Raw genomic sequence first — 26160 nt, 5'->3', positions numbered from 1 at the left:
ATACTTCCCAAATTATCAGAAATGACTACAACAACACCTAAAAACCATCAAAGTCTGAAACCGACATCACCTTCAAATTTGAGTTTGATTCTCAAGAACACGAAGAACGAATTATAGAGGATTTTCTATTTTTCTGAAAAATAAAATAAAAATCTGATTTTTAATAATTATTCTTAATAAATAAAAATATTTGTATACTTACACAAAAATACCCCTAAAATAATTTAGGGCCTAATTATATCATTTGATAAAAATAATTTTCCCAAAATTAATAATTAACGGGAAATAATTTTTAATCCAATAAATACAAAAATAATGTCAAAATTTCCCAAAAATTACGAATAATCCAAATATGCAAGAATATTGAATATTTGATATCCTCACAATTTTATAAAAATAAAAATACGGTTTTTGTGGGCTTTGACGTCCCGGTAGGGGCCCGTAAAAATTATTTTTCACGAAACAAACATTTTCTAAATTAACTGGATGTTCGGAAAATCAATATGGTATACGCCGTAGGATGCAAAATAAGGCTAATTTCTCTATACAAAATATCAGCTATTAAAACAAAATCTGGATAGTATAACTTTTAATATAAATCCATTTAACACATAATAAAATAGCCAAAAAATATCCCGAACCACACTACCGATATACAGCACATAACAGATAACATTTTATAATCAATCATAATTTATAATATCATAAATCACATAATAATCATTGAATACAACACAAAACAATCGTAATTTCTCGGTCGTTACATGTAGACCATTGATTGTATTCTGAAACCTTGTTTGAGCTTCCTCGATAGTTTCACCATCTTCAAGCTTGAAGTTTCCGAAATCATTCATTAGCGTACTAAACTTCACTTTTCTCAATGCATTAGATCCTTCATGATATGTTTAAAGAGCATTACATATCTCATTTACAGTCTTGAGAGAAGATACTGTTGGGAATTGGCTACGTCAAGAATCACAATATGTCTAACAATCAGGATCAGATCAACCGTAAGGATATGATTATCCGTTGAAGCTTCGTTATCATTCGTTGGCTCTCAATTCAGTCATCCGTTGATGCTTACATATGAATATCCGTTGAAGCTCTAACATATATCTGTTGATCAGCTTATTCGTTGAAGATGTCTAAAGTGATAAGTCAGAGTTGCGAGATAAATCAGAATGTGCTGATTTATAGGATCGTAATTGATTTAGATATGTATAAAAAGTAGATGAGTTATACTTCAACATATCTTGTAATTGAAATAGTTTGATTGTAGCTGTGTAGTATATAAATACAGAATAGATTATCACTTTGTAATTGTTTAACTCGAGTATTCGCATAACCTAGCAGCTCTTAAGAATATTGTTCTTGAGAGAGTTTTGTAACAGTTTATTAAAGATTAATATAAACTGTTATTTGATTTCATCTATGATTTACTATTACTACTTTACTTCTGTGATTAATCAATTTGTTTAGTAATTGTATCCAACCCCCCTAAACAATTACTTTACTGGGTAGCAAGTGGTATCAGAGCGGTCAAATTAACTATTTATTTGAAAAGGTCAAGATATCTGGAAGTAAGTATGCAAGCATAAAAATTCCCATCCTGAAGAAAGCTGATTACTCTACATGGAAGGTAAAGATGTTGATGTTCCTGGAAGCTTAGATGGGCATATGTTGATATTATCAAAACACGACCTCCTTATCCAATGGAAACGGTGGCTATGACACCAGATGTTCCTGAATATTATATCAGGAAAGAAAATTCAAAATGGTCAGATCCTGAGAAGGCTTCAATGCTTAAGGATGCAAAAGTCAGGAATATTTTGCACAATAGTTTGGACAATGTGATGTCCAACAGGGTGATTGTAATATCTGGGATATATCGTGTAACTATTTTTATCAATAAATAAATATTCTGTAATTATTCTGTCAATTATCTGTTGATTGGTATTTGTGTTGGACGTTTGGATGTGGTAAAATTTGAGTACTTTAATTTTTATATGTCCAAAATAAAGTATAGAGAATTTTGATATTTTTCTATTAATTTTTATGTTGTTATAGGATTTTATAAATGATTTATGGATTTAATAAATTATTTTTTCGAGTATTTATAAACTATTTTATATAATCTGGAATCGACCGACTTCAATCGTTTTTACAACCCGGAAGTCTCGAGAAAACTCTTTTCTAACCTAATTTGAATATTCCGAGCATATTCATGTTTTGACTTTTTTGATCCGGAGTACGGTTTTACCTGTGTGGGTCCCGACGCAAAATTTTCGGTACAATATTCATTTCGATTAATCGATAAAACCCGTATCCTCGAGAAACGAGATATTTTGATTAAACTAATATATTATTTTCTCGTAATTCGTGTAACCAAAGCGCTGAGACCAAGTGTGTATTTACAAAAAGCCGGGTTTTAATAATTATCCTAAAATCGGTACCGAATTGGATCTGTTTTATTAATACTTAGCGATTAAGTATTCTATTCATATCCGATATGATTCAACGGGGTACCAATATTCCGTAAATATAAATAGCCCTGAACATTAATTTAATTGTGTACAGATAATCATTTGTAAACAGTAAAAATGTATAATTTTCAGAGAAAATCATAATATTCATACGTGTTCTTGAGAATCAAACCTATATTTGAAGGTGTTATTGATATCGGATTTTGGAGTTCAAGTAATCAAAATAAAGGTATTGAAGAGTACTATCAAGATCTGTATGACATACAACTGCAGAATTAATAGGTATTTTTCCATAATTTTATTTAATTTCGAATTATTTTGGATTAAATTATGAAATTTTTATTTTAATGTTGTTTGTATGATTTGATGATTGCATGTTGTAGATAATTTGATTCTGATTATTTTGGTATGTCATATGATGAATTTGGAGTTCAATAACATGTTCAAAATTGAGTTTAATTTTCGAATTATGAAATTGGGGTTTAAAACCCGTATGAATGTTTTCAACTGAAAATTAGGTCCTTTTGATCTAGGGGTTATTAGTATGATTGATTTATACCAACCTGTTGAGCTTGAAAAGAGGAATCGATTAGTAGTGGTTTCATGTACAAACGATACCGGAATTGAGCTGGCCGGAGAAAAGAAGAACTCGTCGTCCAACGAGTTTCTTCGAGTTATTCCGGCCAACTCAGGGGTTATCAGTTTGTTTTGATTTCATGGTTGAATTCCTGGTGATTAGGAGATCTGATCCGGAGCTTTTCATGGTCTGACTGTACCTGGATCGTGTTTTCCGGCGAGACAGAGGTGTTTTCCGGCGAACTTTGTAAAAATTACATTTTAGTCCCTATACTTTTGAAAATGAAACAGTTTGGTCCCTGAGGTTTCCAAAGTTGCAAAACTAGGATTCCTGTTTTAAAATTATTTAAAAATCATATTTTCTATTTATTTTAATTTCATAAATTCATTTTTAATTATTAAAAATTCCAAAAATCATTATTTTAATTTCAAAATTATTTTTAATTCAAAAAATAAATCTGAATTATTTAATTAATTAATTTTAGTTAATAATTAATTATTTAATTGGTCAATTAATTCGAATATTATTTGATTAATTGATTTAATTAATTATTTTTAATTGATTATTTAATTAGATTTAATTATTTCTTTTAATTTAAAAATCTCGAAAAATAGTTTCGAGTTTCAAAATATAATTTTAAATTATTTTCAAGGCTCGATAATTATGATTAAATGATTTTAAATCAGATTCGGGTATCTGAACCCTGTTAATTATTTATGAAATGACTCGACGAATCGTTTTAATTCTGAAAAATATTTAAAAATTCGTATTAAATACGTGGAAAATTATTTTAACCCAGAATCTTCTTTGAAAATCATTTTTATCGAATATCTGATGTGCTATGTGTTATATGTGATCCTATTGATGTACGATATGCTTATGTGTGTATTGTTTAACTGTTTTATCGTAACTTTCAATCTGTAAATCGGATTTGGGTGAAACGAAGGGTAGATAGAAGATTATAATGAATAGAATAAAGTGAGAATGAGTATTGATAGATACTTGTTATATCTAGCAGAGGAAGCGAGGCATAGAAAGGGGAAGCAGATAGTCAGTGATTAGGAGTCGGTGAACGAAGGAAGATAAGTGTTAGCAAATTGAGATAAGGCAAGTGTTCTGAACCTTCTCAAGACATGTTGCATGTAATTGAATAGTTCTATTTTATATTGCAAGTGCTTTGAAGTATTTAACCATAACCCCTGATTATAGTTATTAATTTTGAGTCGTAAGCCTTATTCTTTGTAAACCATTGATTGATGAATACCAGATACAAACCACAGATATACGATACTACTCCATAAATATATATATAAACTATACACTGATCATTGAACCGGAATTGTTTAACATACAAACCTTCATACCTTATACATCAGAAGACTAATCCAAATAACCACACAACCTTGATTCTTCCGTTATCTGATTCTTTTGCCGGTTGATAGCCAATCTTTGAACTTACCTTGTTGTATTCTTGTGAGGATTGCAAATCACCATATACTTGAAGACAAATGTTGGTTAAGATTTTGTTTATTGATTCACATTATTTATTCTGTTAATATCATAGAATTGGATTGTTTTATAAATATGGACCAGATTTGTGGTCGTATTAGGCCAATGTATGTCTTGGATCCAGTATATAGAGCAAAGCTGTGTGCCTTGCTCGGGGTTAGTGTGTGACTGATCAGCAGCCTAACCTTGGTTTTAAAATAAAATTTGAATATCCAAGTCTAATCATTGCTTATAAAAAAACTTGATAGCCTAAATCGTTTCATTTGATCATTGTTAATCTCAGTATTGTCACTGTGACTTGCTGAGCTAGTTAGCTCACTTTTGCGATCCTTTTTAAGTTCTTTTCCTGTTAAGAAGGAACCCGTTGGTAGCGAGGATCCCCAGTCAAACGTGCGAGCTAGGATTCCAGGTTGTGACGGAATAATCTAGCTGAAGACTTTTGTAATAGTTTAAGTTTGTGAGAATGTATGTTATTCAGATTTAAGTTAAACTAGATGGGTTTTGGCACGTTTGTAATATAAGTGTGGTTGTAGCTTGTGTGCATACTTTAACCTATTGCGATCTGTGGATGAAGGTAAGTAGGGTCATTCCATATATTATTTTTCATAAACAGGTTTATATATATGTGTGTATGTGCGTGTGTGTATTGTGAACCCCAAACCGGGTTTGGAGGGCGTCACGATGATTGCCTGCAAGACTGCAAATAAGATAAAGAATGTTTTGGAGCCACAGTGCCAAGGTACAATGGCAATAAAGAAGAATAGAAGAGTTGTTCTTGTGCAAAAATATGAGCAATTTGATGCCAAGGCTGATGAGTCAATTACTGATATTTATGATAGATTACTGACACTGCTGAATGATCTACCATTGGTTGAAAAATAGTATGATGAAGAAGACTCAAACACCAAGTTTCAGAGAGCTCTTCCAAAATATTGGGATACTCAAGCCTCAATAATCAGGCATTAATATGATCTTGATTTACTGACACTGGATAAAGTTTATAGGATGCTGAAAACCCATGTCTTAGATATCCAACAAAGGAAAAATAAGAAAGGTCAGAAGATGAAGGTTGTGGCTCTAAATGCTGAGACTCATAAAGGCAGGGAAAAGAAGAGTGAGAAGTCAAGAAAAAAGAACATAGTGGAAGAGTCGGATACTGATGAATCATCAGATCCTGACACAGATACTGACGAGGATTCTGAGATTGAATTGAATGATCCTCAAGTTTTTGAGATGGCTAAAATGCTAGTGAAAGGCTTTAGATGGATGAAGTTTGTAAAATCACAAAGGAAAGGTGGTTTTAACAGAAAGTACTCTGGAGATGGCAAAGGTAAGTTCATAAAAAATGAAGGATAGTATACCGAGGGAAGGAAGTTTGACAAAGCCAAGGTGACTTGTTACAACTGTAATGAAAGGGGACATCTGGCTACTGAGTGTCCCAAGTCAACTGGAAAAGCTTTGATCACAACAAACTCCAACAAAGACTGGATGGACTCATCAGAACCTGACAATGATGAGGAATGCTATGCACTCATGGAGAGGAAGTGGCAGGAACTGATAAGGTACCTTCAGTTGTTTTCCCTGTTGACACTAATATTTTGTATGAACTGAAAACTTTCTTATATTCTTTGCATGTCACTTTTAAAAGTAATACTATTGAATGTGACAGTTTAATTCCTGAAAATAAGAAGCTTAAGGAAAGAAATGATCACTTAAAAGCTGAGTTAGTATGCATGAATGAAAATAAAAAGGCATGTAAAAGGGCCCAACATAATGAAACTCAGATAAACATCAAATATGCAAGGCTAGAGGAAGTTATTGAGAAGTAAAGAGAGGTATTTAAAACATGGATGACTTCAGGAAGAAAGGTTCATAGTTTTATCAGTGATAAGGATTGAATTGAATGTCTAGGTTATAATAAATATATTGATAGAAGTATCAATAAGGTTATTAATAACACTACTCCGGTTAAGTTTGTCAGAACTGATGAAAATGGAGTGAAATCTGTTTATGAAGTTGGTTCAACCTCTAAAAATCCTGATAAGAAGAAAGCCGAACCTAGAGTTTCTGATAAAAGAAAGAAGAGTCTAAAATAAAAGAAAAGAAAAGCAAGAATGTAGGACTTCTTTCTAAGAATCAATTAGACAAGAAAATTTGTGAGGTAACAGCTAGGACTCACAAATCTAGTGTTAAAAGAGGTAGAAATGGTAAACAAGGAATAAACAAGGCTAGCAATTATAAGTACATTCCTGATGCTCCTAGAAAAGCTTGTTTTAACTGTGGTAATATTAATCATAATTCTATTGATTGCAGGAAGCCTAAAAAGAAAGTCACCAAGATTCCTGAGTCTGATATTAGTGGTGGATCAGTATTTTACAAACCACAGAACCCTTGTTTTTACTGTGGCGGTATTTGGCATTCTATTTACACTTGTAAAGATTATCATAGCTTGTATCACAACAATTATGATCCTTTAACTAAGTTCAATAAACTTTTTATTTTAAATAGAACTGCTAAATTGAATTTGCATACATCTTATAGAGTTAAATCTGTCAAGACAAATCCTGATGGATCAAATTCTGATTAAACAATTACTGATGGATCAAATTCTGATGGATCAGTTCCTGATAGGAAGTCTTCTGCTGCAAAAATACATAAGATGACAAAAAGAACCCAAAAAGTGTGGGTTCTTAAAAATGATAACTGATTTCCATATTTATGATTACAGGGAAACAAGAAGAATGTGCTTGTACTGGACAGTGGTTGTTCTGCATATATGACTGGAACTAAATCCCTGTTATCAGAATATGAGGAGAAGGCTGGCCCAATGGTTTCCTATGTTGATGGCAATATAGGAAAAATACTGGGATATGGCAATATATCATTGAAAATGTCATCATCTCAAATGTAGCTCTGGTAGAAGGACTAAAGCATAATCTGTTAAGCATCAGTCAAATAACTGACAGAGGATATTTTATTTTGTTTTTATGATACTCACTATGAAGTAGTTCATAAAGTCACAAAGAAGATTGTTTTCAAATCTTACAGATAAGGAAACATCTATGAAGCCAAACTTTATGCAAATACTGATGGTACTGAAACTTGTTTGGTAACCAAGGCATCAGTAGATAAAAGTTGGAAAAGAAGACACTCGTGAAGAGCTTGTATTTGCAGAAAAAAAGCTTAAGTCAGGAAAAGAGGCAAATTCTAACGATCTAGAGTTAATTGTGTTAGTGTTTGTGCCCTAGAGACAACACTATGATGTTTTAGTTTAAGACATTTGGATTATTAATGTTTATGTTTTATCGATTATTCCCTTTCTAATTTATTAATTCTTAATTTACTACGATATAAATGTTAGATTAATAAATGTCCTTGGAATATGATATGCAATTCTATATCTCTAAGTACGTGACTTAGAAATGAGATTATGAGAATAGTATCAATATTCCTAAAGGTCCCTAATCGAGTATTATTATTAAGGGACAATAATAATGCATTAAGACTGGTGTGTTTGTTGACTGATGATCACATCTCATCGATCATAGGTATAGTGATACTAAAGTCAAACACACGGGCATATGTAAATGTACATGGTGCTGGACAGACCCGATGTGAGATTCTACATGTCTGTTGTATCATAAGCAATACTCACTATGATAATGATGTAATGGTCCTTAGACCTGAAGTCATTATATTTCTATACGAGAATTAATATACATTGATTCCATTAAAAGTTTTCTTTGACCGGGTAATGATAAAAGTGGACATTGGGTATATTATGAATCGTATGAGAAATATGAATGATCTAGATGAGATTTAACCCTTCTATTTTAGGAGTGATATTACTGGCCTCTTGTGTGAGCTAGACTATGAACTGTGTGGTCACGCTCAAATGTTGATTTGATATGATAGTCTACTCATTGATCAAGGAAACTTGGATTAAACTATGATGAGGATGACACATTACATGCCTCTAGTTTAATCTATAATATCTGGTTAAAGGGATTATATTACATTGTACATTATTCACGAAAGGTTTAATCGATCACCGATTCAATTATTATTACTTGGATAGCAATGATGTATTACTAGATGTTGCTCATTGTTTACGATTTTATATTATATTTAAAATTCGTTGCCAACGTAATAATAACTTATAGGGTCATACACAAAGAATGCTTGAAGGATTATTAATTTAAATTGGATTTAAATTCGATTTAAATTAAAGTAGTGCGAATTTTTTTAATATTAATTAAGTACAACTTAATTAATTAGATAAATAAGGGTATTCGAATTTACTAATATCAATTATGAAATTCAGTTGTTAAATAATTAAGTGTGACTTAATAATTATACAAATAGGAATTTTGAATTAATAATAACTCCTAATTAATTAAGAGTTATATTTCTTTTTCTACTTTCTATATAATATCTCTTATGTGGCTGATTTTGTGTGCAAGACTTTTACTAAGACCCTAGCCACCAAAAGAGAAGATGGAGAGATCAAGAAGAAACGAGTTTGTGCTAGTACACATCCAATCCTCGAGTTCAAGCATTCGTGTGGATACCGATAGAGCGTATATCGCGAGAGCGGGATGCGTGGTGATTGAACAATCTTTGGATCTCCATTATTCAACCAATTTGTAAAGCTTCTTAAGGTAAACAATCTGATCTACGAATTAAATATATGTTTTTCTCATGGATCCTGCGGTGGATTTCAAAAATTCCGATTTTCACGATTTTAATTACTGTTTTTGTTGCGTTTATGTGCTCGAAACCCTTCAATGGCATTAGAGCTACTTGCAAAAAGTGTTTAATTCGTTTATGTGTTTACTGGTTTTATGATGATAACATGCATACACTATTCCATGATTGTTATATATGCGATTTTTTATGTTTTACATGTTATTATGTTTATATATGCATATGTATGTATATATTTTGAATATATGATATTTATGAGTGTTGTATAATCATATGATGATTATATAATCTGTATATATACTGATATATACTTGTTTTGTGTTTGTTCTTATTATAAGAATCGTATTTGATACGATTCTGAATCGGATGCAGCGGATTTGCTGAAATCTGTGTCTGGTATCCGATTTTGGATAACGAATACGCTATTTCATATGAAATAGAGAATCTGAACGAAACTGATAGCTAATGCTAACATCGAATGATCTGTTAGGCGTTTGATGTCATTTAGGCCCTGTAATCTGCGATTTTATGTTATCAGATTTAATTTCGAATTTTCTGATTTTTGCCATATTTGGTTTTAATGATTAGATCATGATGGGTTTGATATGTTAAGATTATATTATGTGTTTTAACATGTTCTTATATGTTAATTGAGCATGGTGGATGGTGTCTTATGACTTTAGGTTAATGGTTTTGTTTTTTTCTAAATACGGCTTGTATGTCGTTTGATCTTGTAATTATAAAATCTTGAATGTAACTCGAGTTCTTATTTTAAGTACATTAGATTAGTTTTTATTTTTCATCCGTGTAATGTACATTAAGACATGAAGGTTTGAAGATCAAGGAAGGGTAATCGAACATGAAGGCCATCCAAGGAAGCAATACAAGAAAGAAGACATGTAATAGTTAGCTTGTATTTATTTTTCACCTAAGATTGACCTAGATATTTGTCATTAGCTTGATGAAGATCACATAGGATAAAGCCATAACCAACCACGTTTATTTATTGCACTTATATATATATATATATATGCGCATATGATGAATGTATGTGTATAGTAGTTTATAAAGATGCATGCTTAATTAGATTAAGGATGTACGTATTAGATACGACACTCATGTCATGCTTTCTAAACAAGATAAAATCTGTAACGACTCAAGATTTTAACATGAACAAACGATTATGAGATTCTCTTATTTATGAAACACGGAATAAAATACAAATTTTCTTTATTTTCTGAAATGGGGCGAGTTTCAAAAGCGAGTTCATTGAACTTGTAAGGTTGTGGGTTTTAAGCGAGACCGTTGTGACTCCCTCACTACCTGGAAATCAAACCATTGACGAATATTGATTTGAAGTATTTTATTCAAGGAAAAATTGGGAATCTCTTTATCATGGGATCATGATCATTTTAAAATTAACAAAACCTTAAAGTTAATATTAAGTTGATCAGATGCCTTCCAATGAGTCCAATGCATTAACCCCTAGATCGACAAGGAGTGGGTTCGCCAAAGCGAAGTACTCTCATCTATCGTGGGAGATGTGTTGAAGTATATTGATACTTTTTGACTATTGGGTTTGACTTAACTAAGTTACCACAATAGGATTGTGAACTTAGAGGCATAGAGTTTGGCGAGATTTATTAGATAAATATGAACAAATATTGTTCCACCAAGCTATCCAAGAGTTATATAGTTGATGCAATTGACAAATGTTGTCTACCTAAATAATCATGTTTTAGGAGAAAAGCCAAAGCTGTCATAACGCATGGTGAAATATGGATCTTGGCTCACTAGAAAGGATATAGAAGATATTCTTTCCGAATTAATAGTTAGGGATATTGATTTGATAAAAATAGTGGGAGATAGATATTGTGAATAAATATATGAATAATCACTTGAACATAATTTAATGATCATCTGTAGACTAAGTCATTTTATGCATTTTAATATTGTAAATATCAAATGACAAATAACATAAATAACTTCTCTATGTAATAGTCCTTAAGAAGGACAAGCTGACATGAAATAATTTCCTCAATTGACATGGGAACTTGAGGATTGTCCTCAGGTTCAAGGTTGTCACTCAAACCCCTCCCTTTTTTCTTCTAGTTGAGAATGAAACATGTGCTGAACAAAATGCTTACCAGAAGAAATTGATTATGCAATTGATGTTTCATGTTTCATGTCTCATGCTTGTAATTATGAGTGCTGAGATTTAGAAGCAACAAGAGCATAATGATGCTTATGATATGATTGAGCACCTTCAAAGGATGTTTGAAGGATAGGCTCGTCAGAAAGATTTGACAATAATAAGGCACCATACTTTTGTATTAATGGGAGAATGATATCTGGTTGGACCACATGTTCTAAAGATGATAGGTATATGTACCTTGATATTTTGGGTTTCAAGAATAGTCTAGAGACTCAGCTTGATTTGATCAAACAATCTTTAAACAACTTATATTCTTAGTTTGTTAAGAACAAAAGGAATAAGATAGACAGAACACTCACTGAGTTGTTAAGCATGTTTAGAACTGCTGAAAATAACACGGTAAAGGGATGAATTACGTCCATATTGATGATGTATACATGGAACCAAATAGGAAATGAATTAAGGGAATATAAAATTCGATATCCCACCCATGATCTTGAGCTCGCGGCAATAATTTTGCCCTAAAGGTTGGATGCACTACTGGTATGGAGAGAAGTGCGAGATTTACACAAACCATAAGAGCTCTAGTACATTTTCACACCAAAAGAGCTCAACATGCGCCAAAGGAGGTGGTTAGAGCTAATCAAGGATAAGGCTCTAGTACATTTCTTGTCAGGACAAGAAAGGTTTTCATTTTAATTAAATAAACAATAGTTGTTTATTCTATTTTAATGATAAGGCTTATAATGTTGCACAATTAGTTAACAATTTATATATTCTAAGATTACTCAAATCAAACATTACCTCGAGCATTGTCGTTAATCCATATTAATGAGAAACGCATTTCTGAGTTACATATAGATGAATACTTAGATAAGTTTAATTTTGAATCATACAGAAGATGCGAACTTTATCTCATTGGAAAAATGACTAAAGTTTCTTTTACCTGATCAGGTGAAAGGGCCACTGCACGATTAGGACTTATACATAATGATGTATGTTGTCGAATGCGTATGATGGCAAGGGGTGGATTTTACTACTTCATAACATTTACTGTTAACTTCAGTAGGTATGGAAATGTATATCTTATGAAGAACAAATATGATTTTTTTGAAATGTTCAAAGAATATGCGGCTGAAGTAGAAAAGCAAATAGAGAAAAGTATAAAAGTTCTACGATCAAATCATGGAGGAGAATACTTAAGCCTCAATTTCAAGAGTTCTTGAAGGAGTGTGATAGTGTATCATAACCTACTCCTTCTGGAACACCTCAATGGAATAGAGATTTTGAGAGGAGAAATCGTACCTTGTTGGACATAGTGCGATCGATGATGAGTCAAGCGGATCTTTCATTCAGTTTCCGGGGTTATGCTCTAGAAATGGCTGCATATACAGTTAACCAAGTTCCGACTAAAGCGTTTCAATGTACTCCGTATGAGATATAGAGTGATAAATGTCATAGCATGTCATTTATGAAAATTTGGGAACGTGAAGCGTTTGTAAAACGTTTAGCCTCTGACAAGCTTGGACCAAAATTAGATAGATGCTATTTTGTGGGATACCCAAGTGAGACTAGGGTATAGTTATATAATCCTTCCGAGAACAAAGTGTTTGTTGCTCGGGCTACTATATATCTTAAGGGAGAACTACTTTCTAAGAAAATCAGTGGGAGGATAATACATCTCAATGAAGATCGAGAACCACATGATAACATTGAACCAGAGTTGGAATAAGATCAGGATGTACATCAAAATGTTGAAAGTAATCATGTCCAAGAAACACAGGTTATTCGTAGATCTAGTAGGATTCACCATGAGTCTGGGAGAAATTATGGATTTCTTTTGACTCAAAATGGTGATGTGATTCTTACGGATAATGATAAAGCCTCCTACCTATCAAGATGCTATGAATCGTCCTAAATCCGAGAGATGGCTGAAGGCCATGAAATCCGAGACGGAATCCATGTATCAAAATAAAGTATTGACTTTAGTTGATCCACTCGAATGGGTAAAATGTAATAATCCCAATTTTTGGAAATTTTTGAAACCCTGATGAATAATAACTTTTGCTGACTATGCTGATTAAGGAAAATTATTAGACCACACTATATAGGAGTACTGTTATGGAAATTCTGAGATCGTATTAGTATTCAATAAAGTAAATGAGTGTATGTAAAGGTCGTCAGAATTCGAATCCGGACACTTTGATTTTTCCTGAAAATCCACCAGATACCGAAAGAATTGAGTATAAGATAACATGATTAAATGGATTTAAATTTAAGGATTATAAGAGAGGATCATTAAAGGAATACAAAATATTAAGAAAGGTTTAGGGAAGCCCAATAAATAAGATCCCGGATATGATCCCTCAAACGAACAACGAGGACGAGAGTTAAGCAAAGCGTAAATTAAATAAGTGACCAGGAATCAAGATTGTACAAGAAGCAAGGGGATTAGACAAGTGGATAAGAGCAAGTGACATCATCACACCACGAGGAATGGACATGTGGCATAAGGATGATGCAACCAAGATGGCATAAGCATTGCATAAGCAAGGTTAAAGAGATATTTTTCAAGGATCATTTGTGGCCATACAAACTAACCTTGATTAAGACAAGGTTAACTTAACCAAAGCCTAAAATCACCACACAATTAATCAATGGGAAAAACAAGAAGCATTTCACTCTTTCTCCCCCTTGAAAGCTTGCCCCGGCCAAAACAATACCAGCAACTTCAAACTGCCATATCTCCTTCAATTCTCACTCAAATATTGTGTTCTATAGCTCTTTGGAAAGTTATTGAGATGGTCTACAACTATTGTTCACAAGTCACGTCCAAATAAGCATGGTAAGATCCTCATTTGTACAGTTATTGCAATCGGACTTTTAGAAACTTCAAAATCTAACTTTGTGTTTTCTTGATTGGTTGTGAGATCCAAGCTTGTATAAGGATTGATCAAGGTTTTAAGGCTTCATAGAAACTTTCCTCTCACAAATCAAGGTATAAAACTTCTGGACCTTTAATTACTAAGTTTGTTTGCTTGAATTTTGGGATGATTTGGATGGATGAGTAGTAGTTTGAATGATTAAGCTTGAATTGAACTTTGATTGTTAAGTAGATTAGTTGATTATGGTGATGGTATAATATTGAACTGGATTGAGGATCTTGAGCTTGTTTTGGCTAATATCAGTAGCCTAGGTTTGAATCTTGAAGTTGTGGATGGATTGTAGTTGAAAGGGATTGATTTGGAGTGGTAAAAATATTGGAAATCGCTAAGTTCTAGTCGTCATAATGCTCGATTTTCCTTAACTGTTTATGTACTTAAATTTAGGACCCGTGAACTCACTATAAGCTTCTGACCTTTACCATGTTTAGATATTTCATGTTACAAGATTTGTTTTGATATGTCGTTCGCCTCAATTCGAGTTACGAGCGATGAGAAATGACCGTTTTAAGTAACGGCATTTCGCGAGCGAACCCCGAAACCTCGAGTAACTTTGAGACCATAATTGAGACCCTTAAATGATTAATCAAAATACGAAACAATTATGTAAGGTGGATTAGGCATTTGGTAAAGTACTCGTGAAAGAGTCGCCTTAAAACGTTTAATGATTAATTTTATAAAAATGATGGAGTCGAGGGTACTCGAGCGACTTATGTAAATCGTTAAGCGCAAAAGCGAACGTTATGGTCTAAGTGGATAAAGTCTAGATTCTTAAGCGACCGTTGTTTAATTCCGGCTTATGTTGTTGTTCATAGGTTACCAGACCCACTCTAAGCTTAAGCCTATCCCGGAACACTCAGGCAAATTTTCTACTCGTTATACTGTTGTTGTGATGTAAATATATTGATGCATTATCTTGAGATAAGTGTATAATTATTATTAGAAAATCTTATGATATATTGGAGCATGTTGATATGATATACATATATATATATATATGCATGCCTGTTCCGTAATCTTGATATCTCATTGTTGATTCAATTGTTATAAACTGCATAATACATATGCTAGAGATATGCACTATTTGTGTATACCCTTAGTATAGGGGACCCAAAGGTTAACATTTTTCTAAACCGGGAGACGATATTCCCGAGTATATTATATATATATATATAGTTTTCAAAACTATTAATCGAATAATATTTATTCGAAAGTTTTAAATTATAAGTGAATATTAATTTGAATATTCCTTCGAGGACTTATGACTCCGTTTATTTTATTAAATAATATTCATTATTTTCTTAAAGAATAATGTTTCGCTATTCACCAAATATTCGAGAAATGATTGATATCGTCAATCATTCTTACCTTAAATATTTTCATAAAGTTATTTTCAAAACTTTTACTTCATTTTCTTTGATAAAAGCTATTCGTTATTTGACTATTATTTATAGCATAATATTCAGATATCCTTGATTATCTTGGAATTGATTTATTCTATCAAATCATCACTATTCCGAACGCTTTCAAAAATATTTTCGAGTCTTCAAAATGATTTTAAAGCCTAGAGCGGATCCTAAAACTCATTTTCAAATTTAAGATCTTCCTTTCGAAGGGGACTTGAATACTCGCTCAAAAATCTGAGGGATCCGGCTCTGTGGTGTATTTTATATTCGCAACAAGGTTGCTGTTTTAAGAAAACAATTTGATTACTTGCCCAACGTTCGGGAAGTAAGTCCATCTAATTGAGTCGGCATAAGCGACAGGCCGGGGTACGGTCTATGAAGGTGTAAGAGGCTGGGTGACAGTCCATCCACGCGTGAGTGGTCGGGTAACGATCTAGCACGAGATCCTAATACGGCCAGGGTGATGACCGACGAGGAATTCATCCATCTACAGTAGAAAAGGTTACTTAATGGGTATCTTTGCCTGATCAGCAAGATATCGGGTTTATGCCAAAATTTTCTTCTTTCCAAATTCATTGGGTATTATAACTCTGTTTATACTTTTCATAACAGAGGGTTTAAAGGAATGTATGATATATATATAGGTGTATATATATATCGGGAATTAATGAAGTATCTAGTAACTTCATTTCTTTAAATGATATTTCAAAGATTGAATCTATTCAAGTCTTATCTTGTAGTCTCGTCTATGTGATGAACTTTTGAAACTGATTATAGTTTGAATGGTGGTAGTTCAAGTAGCATTCGAAAAAGATATAAGTATATGGGAGTATCTTGTGACTTCATCTTTCAACTTATATCTAGTAAATGATTATCTTATGCATGACAAATATTTTCAGAAAAACGTTGAGACAAGGTTAGATATATGAGATCACCTTGCAACGATATTTTTATACAGTTATAAAATGGAACTCTGTGCATATTATACATGGAAGAGGACTTCCAAGATTTTGAAAAGTATATATACATATATACTGAATATTTTACGACTTGATCGCGTTAAGATATCAAACTTGGTTCATTTTTGCTTGACCAAGACTTTCATGAGTACTATAAGAATGCTCATATATTGTTAACTAGTATACATGTTATTTTGGTGGGCTTGTTGTTCACCCTTGCTTTATTCTTTCATCACACAACAACAGCTAGACAAGATGAACTGGACCAAGCTCCCAATTCGCGAGCGGATAGGAAATGTCCCGCAGTTTCCTGTAGGCGTTGATGCCGCTGTAGCTGAAGTAGGAACTACCAATAGGTTAGTCTTTCAACTTTTGACGTACAAGACTTACGTATATTTAAGAATTGTAATAATGGCAAAGAAAATGTAAATTTATTCAGAAACCCTTTTAAGGTGTAATGGTTTATAATTGTGGAATAAAATGACTTGTGTTATTTTTGGTATTCATCTCTGAGACTATAACTTGTGGTGTGTGTATATTGTGGGGTCACAGTACGCAGTAGTTGGTTGTTTATTAAGATTGAGTGTTATTAAGGGAAATGGAACTCGTGACAACCCGGATTCCCGACCCCGAATTTGGGGGTGTTACAGAAATGGTATCAGAGCCAGGCGTTATAAACCTCAGAGATGATGCGTCGTTAAAATGATAAGTTCACTAAGATAATAAGTACTCTTGCCAAGTTCATAGCCGGACTACCTAACGTAGTACTGACAGTTAAAACCCTTATGTGAACCTTTATAAATATCATAATAGTAACATAGTTCGTTATCGTATAAGGTAGCGGGGCACCGAACCCTGAAGTTCAAGAGCAACAACACGATGATGTTTTACTATATATTGGGGATCAGATTGTGGATCCAACGGAGCACCCTAACGAGGGACTAGATGATGTTCATATTAAGGATGTAGCGGTTGAGGATGTTATCCCAGAAGGGATTGTTGATGAAGAGGATCCCTTGGGAGATCCTGACAAGAATGAAGAAAGGACCACTGAAAAATTAATGACCATAGTCAGGGCGACTACCAGAGGTAGGATTGGCCGGTTATTATCGTAGGTTCGTTCAAGTTTGTAAAGAAAGCATACCCTTTAACGCGGCTTACTCGTAAGACCGAGAAGTTCGAATGGATAGAGAAATGCGAGAACAGCTTCCAAGAGCTGAAGCAAAGATTGGTGACGACCCCTATGTTGGCGTTGTCGGATGGAAAAAGAGATTTTGTGATTTGTAGTGACGCTTCGCACAAGGGCTTAGGGTGCGTGCTTATGCAGCATTGTAAGGTAATCGCGTACGCGTCAAGATAATTAAGGGAATATGAAATACGATATCCCACCCATAATCTTGAGCTCGCGGCAATAGTTTTGCCCTAAAGGTTGGATGCACTTCTGGTATGGAGAGTAGTGCGAGATTTACACAAACCATAAGAGCTCTAGTACATTTTCACACAGAAAGAGCTCAACATGCGCCAAAGGAGGTGGTTAGAGCTAATCAAGTATATGGCTCTAGTACATTTCTTGTCAGAACAAAAAAGGTTTTCATTTTAATTAAAAAAACAATAGTTGTTTATTCTAATTTAATGATAAGGCTTATAATATTGCACAATTAGTTAACAATTTATATATTCTAAGATGACTCAAATCAAACATTACCTCGAGCATTGTCGTTAATCTATATTAATGAGAAACGCATTTATGAGTTACATATAGATGGATACTTAGATAAGTTTAATTTTAAATCATACAGAAGATGCGAACTTTATCTCATTGGAAAAATGACTAAAGTTTCTTTTACCTGATCAGGTGAAAGGGCCACCGCACGATTAGGACTTATACATAATGATGTATGTTGTCGAATGCGTATGATGGCAAGGGGTGGATTTTACTACTTTATAACATTTACTGTTAACTTCACTAGGTATGGAAATGTATATCTTATGAAGAACAAATATGATTTTTTTGAAATGTTCAAAGAATATGAGGCTGAAGTAGAAAAGCAAACAGAGAAAAGTATAAAAGTTCTACGATCAAATCATGGAGGAGAATACTTAAGCCTCAATTTCAAGAGTTCTTGAAGGAGTGTGATAGTGTATCATAACTTACTCCTTCTGGAACACCTCAATGGAATAGAGATTCTGAGAGGAGAAATCGTACCTTGTTGGACATAGTGCGATCGATGATGAGTCAAGCGGATCTTCCATTCAGTTTCTGGGGTTATGCTCTAGAAACGGCTGTATATACACTTAACCAAGTTCCGACTAAAGTGTTTCAAAATACTCCGTATGAGATATAGAGTGATAAATGTCATAGCATGTCAATTATGAAAATTTGGGGACGTGAAGCGTTTGTAAAATGTTTAGCCTCTGACAAGCTTGGACCAGAATTAGATAGATGTTATTTTGTGGGATACCCAAGTGAGACTAGGGTATAGTTTTTATAATCCTTCTGAGAACAAAGTGTTTGTTGCTCGGGCTACTGTATATCTTAAGGGAGAACTACTTTCTAAGAAAATCATTGGGAGGATAATACATCTCGATGAAGATCGAGAACCACATGATAACATTGAACCAGAGTTGGAATAAGATCAGGATGTACATCAAAATGTTGAAAGTAATCATGTCCAAGAAACACAGGTTATTCGTAGATCTAGTAGGATTCACCATGAGTCTGGGAGAAATTATGGATTTCTTTTGACTCAAAATGGTGATGTGATGCTTACGGATAATGATAAAGCCTCCCACCTACCAAGATGTTATGAACCGTCCAGAATCCGAGAGATGGCTGAAGACCATGAAATCCGAGACGGAACCCGTGTATCAAAATAAAGTATTGATTTTAGTTGATCCACTCGAATGGGTAAAACCTATAGGGTGCAAGTGGGTTTTCAAGAAGAAAACTGACATGAAGGGTAAAGTGCGGACCTATAAGGTGCGACTAATAACAAAAGGTTTCAAACAAATTCATGGTATAGACTATGATGAGACTTTTTCACCAGTTTCTATGGTCAAGTCCATCGGGATTTTGTTAGCAATAGTTGCTTACTTTGACTATGAGATTTGGCAAATGGATGTCAAAATTGCTTTCTTATATGGGAGCCTTGAAGATGATGTATATATGATACAACCTAAGGGTTTTGTCGATTCAAAGTTTGCTAAGATAGTTTGTAAGTTGCTTCCATCTATTTATAGATTGAAGCAAGCCCCAAAGAGAATGAATAATCATTTTGATAAAATGGTCAAAGAGTTTGGCTTTATTCAAAATGAAGATGAACCATGTATTTGCAAAAAGGTTAGTGAGAGCCATGTGACATTCCTAGTATTATATGTAGATGACATATAACAGATATGGAATGACATACCTTCTCTAAAGGCTGTTAAGACTTGGTTGAGAAATAGTTTATTGATGAAAGACTTAGGCGATGCTACCTATATATTAAGGATCAAGATCTATAGAGATAGATTGAAGAGATTAATCGACCTAGTCGGGGTACATACATTGATAAAGTATTACATCATTTTATGATGCAAGAGACAAAGAAAGGATATGTTTCTATGTCTCATGGGATAGTGATCTCAAAAGATAATTGCCCCTAAATTATTAGATGATAAGGGCCATTTGAGAAAGTTCCAGATGCGTCATCAATTGGATCTATAATGTGTACAATGATATGTATTTATCCTGATGTTTCATATGTTATGATCATGACGATCAGATATCAGTCTAATCCAGGTGAGGGTCACTGGATAGTTTTCAATAATATTCTTAAGTACTTAAAGAGGCCTAAAGATTTATTTTTGATGTACGGAGAAAATAGGGAACTGGTTGTAAAGGGTTACACTGTACTAGTTTCTGAACCTAATTTCTGGATAGATAAGGATGATTATGTGTCTATGTCTGGTTTGTGTTTTGTCTAAATATAATTGATGTTAGCTTGAATAGTTCACAGCAAGAACATTGATGATTCTATGGAAGCCGAATATATTGATGCTTTCGTAACAGCCAAAGAGACTGTTTAGGCATGTCCTTAAGCGATATCACCTTATTAATGAGATTAATGATCAAGGAGATATAAATGTAAAGTGCATAGTAATGATAGTGTTGCAGACCCACTGACTAAGGCTTTGTCGTAGCAGAAGCACGATGGTCATACTAGTTCCATGAGTATTAGATACATGGGTGATTGGCTCTAGTGCAAGTGGGAGATTGTTAGTGTTTGTGCCCTAGAGACAATACTATGATGTTTTAGTTTAAGATATTTGGATTATTAATATTTATGTTTTATCGATTATTCCCTTTGTAATTTAATAATTCCTAATTTACTGCGATATAAAATGTTAGATTAATAAATGTCCTTGTAATATGATATGCAATTCTATATCTATAAGTACGTGACTTATAAATAAGATTATGAGAATAGTATCGATATTTCTAAAGGTTCCTAGTCGAGTATTATTATTAAGGGACAATAATAATGCATTAAGACTGGTGTGTTTGTTGATTGATGATCACATCTCATTGATCATAGGTATAGTGATACTAAAGTAAAAAACACAGGCATATCTAAATGTACATGGTGATGGAAAGACCCGATGTGAGATTCTACATCTTTGTTATGTCATAAGTAATTCTCACAGCGATAATGATATAATGGTCCTTATACCTGAAGTCATTATATTTCTATACGAGAATTAATATACATTGATTCCATTAAAAGTTATCCTTGACCGGGTAATGATAAAAGTGGGCATTGGGTATATTATGAATCGTATGAGAAATATGAATGATCTAGATGAGATTTAACCCTTCTATTTTAGGAGTGATATTACTGGTCTCTTGTGTGAGCTAGATTATGAACTGCGTGGCCACACTCAAATGTTGATTTGAAATGATAGTCTACTCATTGATCAATGAAACTTGGATTAAACTTTGATGAGGATGATACATTACATGCCTCTAGTTTAATCTATAATATCCGGTTAAAGGGATTATATTACATTATACATTATTCAAGAAAGGTTTAATCGATCACCGATTCAATTATTATTACTTGGGTAGCAATGATGTATTACTAGATGCTGCTCATTGTTTATGATTTTATATTAGATTTAAAATTCGTTGCCAACGTAATAATAACCTATAGGGTCACATACAAAGAATGCTTGAAGGATTATTTAATTTAAATTAAATTTAAATTAAAGTAGTTCGAATTATTTATAATATTAATTAAGTATGACTTAATTAATTAGATAAATAATGATATTTGAATTTACTAATATCAATTATGAAATTCAGTTGTTAAATAATTAAGTGTGACTTAATTATTATACAAATAGGAATTTTGAATTAATAAAAACTCCTAATTAGTTAAGAGATATATTTCTTTTTCTACTTTCTATATAATATCTCTTGTGTGGCTGATTTTGTGTGTAAGCCTTTTACTAAAATCCTAGCCACCAAGAGAGAAGATGGAGAGAGAAAGAAGAAACGAGTTTGTGCCAGTACACATCCAATCCTTGAGTTCAAGCATTCACGTGGATACCGATAGAGCGTAAATTGCGAGAGCGGGATGCGTGATAATTGAACAATCTTTAGATCTCCATTATTCAACCAATTTGTAAAGCTTCTTAAGGTAAACAATCTGATCTACGAATTAAATATCTATTTTTCACATGGATCCTGCAGTGGGTGTCGAAATTTGGTTTTTTACGTTTTTAATTACCATTTATGTTGCGTTTATGTGCTCGAAGCCCTTTATATTGGTGAGAATGCACAGGTTGATGGGGAGTAACATCAACAAACTGAAAGTCTACTCAAAAGTCAGGAGAAAATCAAATTAGTGAACACTGCACATATAGAAACTCTACTCAATCAGGAACTGACAGCACTGATACATGGGGAGTTTAATATGGAACTGATGCTGGAATTCAATTACTGATGATATGTCAATTCTTGACGAATTGATTAATACTTATGAGATTCCTAATTTTACTAATGAATTCATCAACGCAGATGTTGAGGAAGAGAATCATGTTTAAAATTTTCTTGAATTTTAAAAGTGGATTGCGAATATTATCTTAGCTCCTGATGGACAAGACTTGATTTTTCTTAAAAGGACGGTAACATTATTTCTTTCATAATTTTAATTGATACAAATTTATTTTAGAGTAATCATGATAAATTTGTCATCGGTATCCTTTTAAGATTGGGAATAGGAATAAATAAAGAGACTTTACTTTTACTTGCATAGATACGCGTATGTTATGCATGTTATCCTCATTATTACACAATTATCAATAGCGTCTCTTTAGTTTCTCACGTCTTGTTCAGCTATATAATCATGCATCATATCTCACAGATAATTCATACTTTTAAAAAATCCTAAACCTTCTCTGCAAACACAACTTTCAATCCTTTCTTTTCTTACACCAACAAATGGCTAACTTTCAAGTCTACCACCGTAACCATGGTGCTTACATCCCTATCAACAACCCTGTTGACGGGAGTCTCTAGTTTGACCTGTTTGGACTTCATTTCCAGATAAACGGTCAAGTTTATCACCCCTCTGACTTCCCACGGTCAGTCTTTGATCATCTCTCTTGGGAAGATTAACTGGAACTCCAGTTCTTCACAATGGAGACCCACTTTGAAGAAGAACGAAGAGAGAAGGAGGCAGAGCAACGTCACCTCGAAGCTCTGGAGTTGCGAGAGAATATCATATCTCCCGCATCCTCGCATCTATCATCGTCGGGCAATGAAGAGCTATGAGGCAAAAAAGAAGACGAAGACAGAGTAGTTTCTAGCTTTTAGGAGTTAGGGATATTTTAAATCTTTAAAATATTCTATATTTCTATCTTTGTACTCATCTTAAATCATCAATAAAAAAATCCTTGATTGTTTATTCTTAATGTGTAATTCATGCTCTAGTAAGTTTTCATATTCTTGTGAGAATTACAATCTTGTGATTGTTCATCTTCTTTTTTATATTGCATGTGTGAATAATGTCTGTTTTGATAATTTTAGCATTTAAATTAAATTTGTACATATGAAAAACTAATATATTATCGAGTTGTTTTTAATATTGATGAACGGTTAAAGCACACAGGTTTCAAGAAGCAACCAGCTAATCTCAAAAGAACAGTGATTTAATGATAAGGATGGTGGTGTTGGTTACACTTCGTTTTTGCAGTTGATTTTTACTTATCTTTTACATAATGTAACTTTTGATGATGATGAGCTTATAATGATGTTTCAAATCAATTCAAAGTCTTTACTTGATTTGTCAAAGAGGAAGGATACTTTCAGGAGAGATACAATTCTACCAAGGGAAATGTGAGTGTTTTTCTAACAAAATGCCTTGCATGTATATTTTCAAAATCCTGACACTATGGAACATGACACATCCAATCATGTTCCTGACCCAAGTGTATCTCTTAAAACTACCAAATCTAAACACCATATCACCTCTGATTCTTCTCAAAAGGAATCAGTTGCACAATCAAAATCAATAGCTAGGGATGACGTGTCTCAGAGACAATTAGGTTCAAAGGTTGGTTCACCCTCACCTACATCAATGGAGAAACAAGGTGGAGGAAGGAAGAAAAGAGTACCACCACTAACAAGCATCAAGGAGAGTATAGGTGGAAAGAAAAGAAAGACTACAGCTTATGTAAAGCTGGTAGATGAGCCATCAGATACTGATATTGATAGTGATGGACCAGTTGTTTTTCAACTTCCTATTAGACCAGTGGAAGTTACTGGTGCTAGTACAGAGAATGCAAGAGCTGAAACAGTAGCAGCTAATGGTGTAAAAAAAAGAAGGCTAGTTAAAGCAGCTAACAATGGTCAGGCTAAGCAACATAAAGTTGGTTTGGAAGTTTTAGCTCAAGTTGCTCTTGGTTAGGAAACTGCAAATCCTGACAAGTCTCCATCAGTTCCTGATCTAGCACAGTCAAATCCTGAAAAAACTAAAAAAAGGCTGCATACAGCACGGTGTATGTCAGAAAGCAGTCCAAGCAGCAGTCTCCACAGAAGGGGTACAGTACACAAGACCCATCTCCTCAATGTGAAGATGCAACTGTTCATTCCTCTGCTACACAAGAACCACCTACTCAAAGTTCGGGTGCAAGCACTAAAATTCATTAGACTACTCCTGACATTGCTCAAGGGAGTCATATTTATGTGGATGTTAATATTCAGAAGACAATACATGAAAGGGAAGCTTATCAGAAGCATATTTCTCAATTGGATGTTGTCATTAATGATCCTATTTTTAGGGAAGCACACAAGAACCTTCAGTTCAAATGATTGAAGAAGCTTTTGAGCCTCAAGTCCCACAAGAACCAACAGTTCAAAGTACTGTTGCAGACTTATTATCACATTCTGACATGGGGTCAATTCCTGACAAGTAGCAAATCCCTGACACAAGGTCAATTCCTGATGAAGCTGTTCTTGACTCTACAAATCCTGATGTACTGGTCACTTCTAAGGGCATCACTGGAGCCATCTTGGTATAACCACTCAAAGCAATACCAATGGCTTCTGACACTAAAGGTACAATTCTATTTATATCTACTTTATCTGATAGCATGATTATAAATAGACCTATTACTAGGGATACCTCTATTTATATGACCACAGACCACTCCTCTTTGTCACCTCTTATTTCTTCTTTTCATAGTGAGTTGAACATTTCTAGTGAGATTGAGAGAAAAGATCGAGAGAAAATAGAATTATTGAGAGACAGTCTCTAGTACTGGCAAAAGGAGAGGTAGATAAGAGTGACAAAAGTGAGCAACATATTACTATTGAAAGTAATATATGTGTGAGAAGTGATGAGATCACTTTAAAAGAACAGAGAGATTTAGGTGTTTTTGGTTCTATTCTTATAGGTTCATCACAGGTAACTAAGTCTTCTAAGTCAAATCCTGATTTGAAGCTCAAAGGCAAAGTTCTTGATCCTATTCCTGATGTTCCTGAGATATTTTCTGATGATGATGATGAGTTTGGAGATTCGGATAATGATGACAATCCTGATGATGTTGCTCTGAAAGCTGGAATAGAAGCATCTAAATTGTCTACTTTTGGTACATCATCTGGTCATGCTCTTGTTCTTGATGCTCACATGACTCATGAATGGAAACATTCATGGCGGTTACCAAGTGAGAAGATTTCCTTGAAAGCTGCACAGTCAATAGCTGATAATGCTGTTCATTTGGTTTCTAATCCTAACATGAAGGCTTCTATCAAGACCGCTACATTACTAGTCAAAGGCCTGCATTCTTCTGTCTCTACACTCAAGCAAGACAATTTTGATCTTAGAGAAGAGCTCGCTGACCTTTCTGTGACTATTGAAGGTACAAACAAGCACAAT

This window comes from Apium graveolens, chromosome 4 (assembly GCF_009905375.1).
Source record: "Apium graveolens cultivar Ventura chromosome 4, ASM990537v1, whole genome shotgun sequence".
Lineage (NCBI taxonomy): Eukaryota > Viridiplantae > Streptophyta > Magnoliopsida > Apiales > Apiaceae > Apium > Apium graveolens.
The sequence above is the reverse complement of the archived record's forward strand: the minus strand, read 5'-3'. Positions refer to the sequence as shown.